The following is a 7,201-nucleotide window of genomic DNA, read 5'->3' on the forward strand; positions in this document are numbered from 1 at the left end:
GAAGTGTCCTATGATAGATGACTGGCTAAAGAAGCTGTGGTACATATATACAATGGAATATTACTCAGTCATAAGAAGAGCTGAAATACTGCCATTTGCAACAATATAGATGGACCTTGAGATAATCATGCTAAGTGAAATAAGCTAGATAGAAAAAGTTGAAAATCACATATCACTTATATGTGGGATATAAACCTAAAAGCAACAAACGAACAGGACAAACAAACAGAGACTCATGGACATGGACAATGGACTAGTGGTTACCAGAGGGTAGCGGGTGGATGAGCGGGGGAAGGTAGACAGAGTAAAGGGGGTCAAATATATGGGGATGGGGGAGGGTGAAGTGGGTAAATGGGATCAAATATATGGTAGCTGAAAGAAACTGGACTTTGGGTGGTAAACATACAATAGAATATATAGATGTCAAATTATAATGTACACCTGAAAATTATATAATTGTATTAACCAATGTTAATACAATTAAATCTAAAAACAACAACAACAACAAAAATGTACCCAGCTTTCTGTGCTGATAATGCTCTCGCAAACATGGTGAATGTTCCTAAAATCTGCTGGACTTTCTCTAAGTGTGTCAAACACCAACCCCACCAAGCGACACAGTACAGGAATGGCAAGGGCTCTGTATGACAGGGAGCAGAGTGGTTACGGTGGGCGGACTAAGCTGATTTTCAGTAAAAAGGCTAAAACTACAAAGAAGACTGTCCTGAGGCTTGAATGCGTTGAATGGCTATTAAGAAATGCAAGCATTCCGAACTGGGAGGAGATAAGAAGAGAAAGGGCCAAGTGATCCAGTTCTAAGCTTCATATTTTGTTTTATTATGAAGACAATACAATCTCGAGGATATGTTCACTTCATGTGGTCGGAGTTGGTCTTTTTGTGAGAGAAATAAACTAGTGTCATTAATAAAATTCCCTTTATGAGGAAATTTTAAAATAACTACCCAATTTATTGTATGAAGCTAACATAATTGATAGCAAAACGCTGACATGGCTAGCACAAAAAAAGAAAAATATGAAAACAACATTTCTTCCAGAGAGCTTTTGGTATTACTTAGCCAAAATAAGTATGTAAGCGCCCTCTGGCATGTACCCTGGCATTCCCACGCAGGTCCGCAGGTCCGAGAGGGAAACGTCTGTCCAGGGCTCCATGGCGAGTCACTGCAGCACCGCGGCAGCGGGGAGCTAGAATCTGGGTGCGCTCACTGGGAGAGTGAATGAGTGAACTGGCGCAGGTGCACCGAGGAGTATTTGTCAGCAGGTAGAAGCAATGAGCTGAACATACTCACAGATGGGTTGATCTTAAAAACATGGTGCTTGTGAAAAAAGCAGGACCATGCAATTTCACTTAAGCAGAAAGTATATCACACAAAGCAACAATATACATTTTTCAAAAAAACATTTAAATAGAAATAAATATACCCATTAAAAGGGTTGCTTGTTGGGGAAAATAGGCCTAGGATATAAGATAAAGAGATGAGTAAATGCAAGGCCACATTCTGATATCCACAGGCCCTAGGTTTTTTTGCATTTGTGAATCCTTTTGTCCATGAAAATATATTTAAAATCATATTTTACAACTGTGTTGGTATAAAGATGAATATATTAATACTGTGTATAAAAACATCTTTTTTAACCTGAAATCACATTTTTACTTCTGATTTAAAAGAAATTAAACAATTTTCATGAGCCTCACAAAGTATTGTGAGCCCTAAGGCACCATGCATACAGTGCCCAATGATAAATTGGCTGTGGATAAATGAACGAATGATTTAGAGAGGCGCCTTGCACGAAGCAGAGATAATTATGTGCTACAAACTGGGGAATATGATTCATTCTGTCCTCTGCTTCTGGGGTTCAAAAACCCTTCCATAAAAAACAATTCCTTAGGTGTGCTGGAGAACTCCGGTGCCATGGGATATCACTAAGGCTTCAGGAAGGAAAGTTCCCCCCAAAAGTCCTCCAGTTGGGAATTCTGAGTTTTGGCAGTGAATCCACTCACAGGAGTCTGAGCCCGAACCTGGGTCTGCCCTGGCCTGGCTGCCTTCCCCAGCAGAGTTGGGCTACCCCTTGCAGGCAGGGCCAGGGTGTGACTCCTTTAGCCTTCAGGTTGCAAGGACAATCCCCAGGAAGCACTGTGGCCATGTTGGGCACTAGGACTAGGCTGTGATGTAGCTTGATTTATAACTTCTGAAGATTTAGACATGTGGTATGCAGGCTTTCGTTTATACTATAGCCCTGGGCCCCTCAAATATTAGGAACAGTCCTGGCTGGATGATTTTTCTAAGAAGGATGATCCTTTAGCACCATGCCAAAACTGGCCTTGCATAATCAAAATCAGCCATTCAGACTCCTAAGACCCCTTTCCCAGGTGCCAGTAAGGCCCCCAAATGCCTGAGCAGACCAGGGTTGGGTGTTCACTGCCTCACAGACTCAGAACCATCACAGTGTGTAAGTTCTGAGTCCTCCACCCTAGGTATTCCTCTCTTCTTTGTTCTAGCCCAAGCCCCTGCTTTCAGAGAAACACACACACACACACACACACACACACACCCCATACACACAGAGACATATATGCACACGCATACTCAGACACATATAGACAGGCACTCATACATACACACACACATAAATACAGACATACATACACACAGGTATATCTACACACAGACACATAGAGAGAAACACACAGACACACCCACAGACATACACAGAGATACACAAAGATACAGCCAGGTTACAGTGGTAAAGCCAACCTCTGGGAAAATCTAAGGACTTGGTTGAGTTACGATGTTCTAGAGTTCCCAGCAGGGGATCGGATCTCCCTGAATGCTCTTACCTCAGGCACCCGTGCTGATTATTCTCCGTTTGCTCCTCAAATCCATTCTCTGCCCCTTTCTGCCATGCCCTGCATCCAGGAGACTGACCCCTAGGGACTTCCATACTGGGCTTCCTTGTCCAGCCAATCCTGCTGCTTTGGGAGGAGTGTACACAGAGGGCTGAGGGCAGAGAAGACACTCAAATATCAGCCACACCTGGAGGGATCCCCGGAGTTTGGCTTTCACAGTGAAGGCACTTTTATATCCGTACTTGGAAAAGTATTACATCGAGGAATCTTTCTCTGTGCAACAAAATGGCTTCGAGGAAGATAATCCCCTTACCCCTACCCATTTATGAACCCTTGAGGAAAAGAGATAGAATTACCTGGATTCAGTTTGGAACAATTCAACCTGAACTACATTCTTAATATTTCATACATGGTCTTATTTGAGACTGAATAACCCAGCTTTCGGGAAATGTACTAACATCAGGCTACAGTATGCTTATCTTGTTGAAGCCATAGGACCAGACCATTCTCTCCTATGTAGTTTTTCATTTACACCTCTCAATCATTCAGGCAATAGATTAATGATCTAAGGCAAGTAGGCCAAAGACAGAGATGAAGAAGAAATTCCCTTTTCTCTCTAGGGATGGGACACAGCTGGCACAAACTTTGAAGCATTTAGAAGCATCCACTAGGGAGTGAGCTGCCCCAGCCTAGTGAAGGAAGACCTGGGGTTAAGCAGGGAACCTAAGTGCTATTAGAGAACCTGAGTACTGGCTTAGTCTTTCTCTGCTGCATTGTACATTCTTTTCATCATTATCAAATCTTCAGGAAACTATTCTTAGAACAGGGAATGAAAAGATAGAAGTATAAGCAATGTAATAGCATCAGTTAGTAGTAGAGGACCACCTCAGGCAAAAGAGAGGAATCCCTTGAGAGTCAGCCACAGACAAGGCCACAGCTGGACGAACAGGTGGGAGTAACAAGTGAGAAGACATGTGAACTACATCCTGGGCATGGCTCAGAAAACACTAAGGGACAGCCTGAGAGAGACTAATTTCCAATAATAATAACTCAAGTTTCAGGTAGGACAGAGCACATTACTTATACCCAATCTTGAGATACTCCTTCAATTTTAGGAATTCATCTTCAAAAACATCAGTTTAAATCATATGTAGTGGCCTTTCATGCTCCTATAGTACATTTCTAAAATAGGTGGAAACGCATTTAAAATTTTCTATACTTGAAAAATGGGACAACTTTATACTCCCAAAAGCCAATTTAACTTGAAGCTATAAAAGGAACAATCCTTCCAAAAGATATCTACCTAAATCTCTCAAGCTCCTGAGACATTAAAATAATCAAATGGAATTGGGCAGTATTTGTTCAATGATCTTTGCTCATCATACTCCTTTTAAAGTGCACACAGGCCTCCTGCTAATAACAGTCATGAATCACACAACCACACAGAAGACTGGGAAAGAAGTAATTATATCAGGTAATAAAAGTGAGAAATAGCCAGTCATTAGAATTGGGGAGCTATTTTTGTACAAAGTACAGCCTCCAAGTACAGAATCAGTGTGACATATTCAGCATAGAGCCATCTATATATAAGCAGCAAAAGTACATAAATTTGATCCCAAGGTAAATGTTTCTACTACATGAAGCCAAGTAGAACTTAATGCTCAAAACCAGCCCAGGTGTGGGACAGGGCCAAGGGACAAGCATGCCATGAATAGCAGCTGAGTGGGTGTCCCTGGCAAGTCATGAGGCCTCTCTTGGATTCAGCTTCAACTGCAAAAGATGGGGCTGGAATAAATACTAAGTTCTTCTCTAGCCCCAAATTTCTCTTTATAACTACTAATTCATTTAATTTTCGAGAGCCAAAGAAACAAACCCAGAAATTGTTGTAGGCTCTGGCTTAAACTAAGCTTATAATCAGCTGATCTGATACTGAGTGTCTATCAAAGCTTGTTAGACATAGTCCTGGAAATTCTGATCCTGTGGTTCTGAAGCAGGCACCAGGGGGTGATATTTTGGATGATTCGGATATGCTCTGAAATTTGAGAAACACCTATCCTGCTAAGTCATCAGGCATGTTGACCTGTTGTTAGAAGGGACTGAGAAAAGAAGTAACAGTTTTTGAAAACGTGCTCTTTGCCAGTAGGGAACATACGCTATCTCATTTAATAATCATAACTGTCTTTGGTTCAGAAAAAGAAAAGGAAATTTTTCTTTAGGTAGAGAAATCAGGTAGAAAGTAAGGCAATAAAGAATTCTAGATTATTCCTATAAATTAATTTCCCTTGTTGACTCTTGCCCAGTTAAATAAATAATTGAGCTAATTATATGCATTTCCTTGTATATTGTCTTTCTTCTTTTGAAGTAGGGTAAACAAAGGGAGAAATAAATTTCAGAAATTCAACATAGTTGCCCAAATATAGTATGCCAGCTTTATATGTAAGCTGATTGAAAGAGCAAAAAAAAAAAAAAAATCAGCAACAGGAATGAAGCCCTTCTCTGGGTAAGTAAAACTTGTCAAGCCATGATTTAGTTATTCATTTCATCCTATTGTCTAAAGTGTGCCAGCCAGCACCGAACAAGGTTTACTCAGCTGCAATAGAAAACTGAGGGCTCTTACACCTCACACTCTCTACATAAGCTCTCTATTTAATGATGCTTGCATTTCTCCCCTTAGATGTGCCAAATGCAGGGAAGATTAATAAAAATCCTGAATTCCAGGTTGCCAGAACACATTATCCATTTATTCTGAAGTATAAATTTTCAATCTTACTCATACTGGGAGAAATTATCATTGTTAAGAAATCTAGAAGTATAGTCAGTTCTCAAAGTGCTTCCCCAGAATATTTATTTAAATAGCACTGCTCTAGAAAGACTCCATGTTCTTTATTCTTAGAAACTTGGCATGGTGCACTGACAGTCCTACAAGTTAGCATTTGGTAAGGCACTTACATCCCATTGGTAGTTTGACCACTAGAGAAGAGAAAATTATACATATTTTGAAACTTCAGAGTGAAATAGAATTTGACCCTTGGAAGAAGGATGAGGTGAAGTAATAGAAAATTTTCCAATATTTATTTTTAGTATCTTTTCAGATCTAAAGTCATTTTGTTCAGGAACATAAAAGTTGAATTATGATTAGCTTAACTTACTTACCAAATTATCGTGTATGATGTCTTTTATTTTAAAGTGTCATTTATTTAGATATTTTCAAATATATTACCTAGGTATTCTTTTCAATGTTCAAAAATGTTCCTACAAGTGGAGCTATATATTGCTGAAATTAAAGAAATACAGCTCTAGATTTTGCTAGAAGCACATCAAAATCTGCAGAGAAATAGAGAGAGGACAGAAGCATTTGGGAGCATTTACTGTATGCAAGCGCTATACATGAATAATCTCACAGAGTATCTCGAAGTCCTTAAGAGGTGGAGATGATTGGCCTATTTTACAGATGAAGAAGGTGGGGCTTAGAGAAATCCAATGGGTCAATCATACAGTTAGTGGTAGAACTGATGGAACTCAGTATATTGGGCTCCTCAGACCACACTCCTTCTCTTCCATCACTCAAATGACATCAGCCAATGGGGCCTGCAGAGAATGTGTTTTACTCACTACCCACACACATTAACTAAAGGATTGAATTGTTATTAATCCTTTTTCTGCCTCTGCTGCCCACAAGGTGCCTGTGAAAAAGCTTGTGTCAAAGAGAAGCAATAAAAAAAAAGAAGAAGCAATTTCTTAAATTCATCCTTGATGCCACCCACCTTGTAGAATATGGAATCATGAATGCTGCTCACTTATTCAGGAAAGAATCAAAGCTAATGGAAACACTGGGAATCTCAGTGAAGGAGTTGTAACCATTGAAAGGAGCAAGAACAAGATAACTGTAACTTCTGAGGTGACTTTTTCCAAAAGGTATTTGAAATATCTCACACACGTAAAAAATTTTGAACAACAATTGACGTGATTGGTTGAACAGCCAAGAGAGTTATGAATTATGTTACCTTCAGATTAATCAAGACGAAGAAGAGGAGGATGAGGATTAAAACTCACTTATCTGGAATATTTTGTATAAGTTCTTGAATAAAACTTGGGAATCAAAAAAAAAAAAATGCCATTAACCAATCATCAAGTATCATTGAGTTCCTGGATGTAATTCTGTTTCTATGATCCTCCAACATAAAAAGCTCATGAGTGCAGGACAATTTCCTCACATAAGGAGGGTCAGTTCCTTAGCTAAAAAGTTCAGGGTAGCCCTGAACCTCCAAGGTAGCCCTGCACAGCCAGAGAAGAAAACCTTCACAAGTCTAGCTCCTTCCAGCAGTTGGTGCCAGA

The 7,201-nt window shown here is 39.9% G+C and overlaps 2 pseudogenes; both read left to right on the forward strand.

Annotated features, from left to right (window-relative positions):
• The first annotated feature begins 549 nt into the window (after positions 1-549).
• Positions 550-871, forward strand: LOC105293786 (annotated as a pseudogene).
• A 1,455-nt stretch (positions 872-2,326) lies between these two features.
• LOC105293814 lies at positions 2,327-6,912 on the forward strand (annotated as a pseudogene).
• Positions 6,913-7,201: the final 289 nt, after the last annotated feature.

Source organism: Pteropus vampyrus, unplaced genomic scaffold, assembly GCF_000151845.1.
Source record: "Pteropus vampyrus isolate Shadow unplaced genomic scaffold, Pvam_2.0 Scaffold77, whole genome shotgun sequence".
NCBI classification, from domain to species: Eukaryota; Metazoa; Chordata; class Mammalia; order Chiroptera; family Pteropodidae; genus Pteropus; species Pteropus vampyrus.